Below are 1,775 nucleotides of genomic sequence, written 5' to 3' on the forward strand. Positions count from 1 at the left end.
CGCTTCTCCCCCGCTGGGGGCGGTGTGAAGCGGAGCCCAGAACCCTGCTCGGCTAGGGACGCGCTTTGGTCGGGTTTGCGGCCGGCTGTGCCCTAACCCCCTGTGACTTGGGGAAGGGACTCATCCACACACGCACACACGATCTTTGGGCCTCCGTTTTCCCAGAGAACACTAGCGCTCCCGGAATCGCAGCCGCGCCATGGCGGGTACTTACCAGGTGCCCTGCTCCGGGCACCTCACCTGTCAGACCTGAAAGCAGCCGCAGCGCGGGCCCCTTCCCGGCCTCGGGCTGGTGCTTGGCCACCAGAGGGCAGCAGAGGGCACTGCACGGCTGGAGTGGGGACGGAGCTGCGAGATTGGGGTCTGGGGAGAATTGGTCACTGCCCTGGGGATGTCAGGCCGCCCCGCGCCTGCTGCAGACCTCGGCCGCTTCTTTCTTCGGAGGAGAGATCTCTGGGGCCTGGCGTTTTCAGCTGGGGTTGTCCCCATCCTCCTGTCTGCAACCCAAAGAGGACCAGAAACGTGCCCTTCCTTGGTCAACACCCTCTCCCTCCTCTGCAGCATTCTGTGCCTCTCCAGTCCCCTGGGCGAACATTTCCAGTTTATGGTTGGGAGCGGGGCCTCCACGCCACAGAGTGAGCCAAGGAAGGTCCTTGCTCACAGCACAGCCTCTGGCCTTCTCTGGGCCTGGGGTTCCTCATCTGGAAGATGGTGGTTCCTGTTGTGATTGTAGATGAGCAAGTGCAAAAAGCTTAGAAGGCAGGACTGGTCATTACAACAGTGCTAAGTGGCCCGGGAGGCTGCAGGGCTGGGCGGGTGGGGTGGTGAGGAGCAGTGAGGGGAAGCAGGTTGGTGAGTAGCCAGGAGTGGCCGATGCTGCTACAGGCCTGGCGCAGGCTGTCTGCAGTGCTCAGCTGAGAGCGCACGGCAAAGCCAGCGCTGCTCCGGCGCCAGGGGAGGCTGTGCTGCTTTGCTTTGACCTCGTTGGATTTGGAAGAATCCAAGGAGGGAGCCATTAGCTGGTGCCACCCCATCCACGTGGCTCAGGGTGCCATGGGCAGTCCTGGGGGTGCCACCCACACCCCTCAGCTGTTTGCAGGCCTGGCGAACCTCAGCTGCCTGGGAAGGGGCGCTCAATGGTCATCTCTTCCAGACCTTTGACAAGGGTCCCGGCGAAATCCCACCCTCCACGGGGTGCCAGTCCTGGGAGGGCCACTTCCATGAGCCGAGGCCCAGGGTGGCGGGTCCAGGGCTTGAGCCCAGCTCTCCCTCAGAGATGCAGTGGGCTGGGACCCAGCTGGGCTTCTCAGATGAGGACTCCTGGTCCTTTCTGGGCATGTCACCCTGCCCCACAGAGGCCAGGCTGTAAGGCTTGTTCTCCCAAGGCTGCTGAGTTCATTAAGCCCCGTTAATGCCCCAAAGCCCATGAGCCTGACCACCTGCATGTCTGGCTGGGGCCCTCGTGCCTGCAGGGAGCAAGCAGAGGGGACACTTGTTAGCTTGGGCTGCTTCATTCCTACCTGTCTCTCTTTATTTAAAAAGTAATACCTGTTCATGTTTCTAAAATATCTAAAGCTTCAGAAAGGAATGCAGTGAAGGGAGTCGGCAGGGAGAGCCCTCCTGCCCCAGCCCTTGGGAGTGAGGCGAGCTCCCTCGAGGCTGCCCACCTCACAGCTGCTAAGGGAAGCACTGTGCTGGGCGGGACGAGTCCAGAGTGTGGAGTATCTTCAACACTGAGCCCCACGGCCAGCCCAGCCGGGGCCCGCCGCCCGCCC

The sequence above is a fragment of the Myotis brandtii genome, unplaced genomic scaffold, assembly GCF_000412655.1.
Source record: "Myotis brandtii unplaced genomic scaffold, ASM41265v1 scaffold314, whole genome shotgun sequence".
Classification (NCBI taxonomy): Eukaryota; Metazoa; Chordata; class Mammalia; order Chiroptera; family Vespertilionidae; genus Myotis; species Myotis brandtii.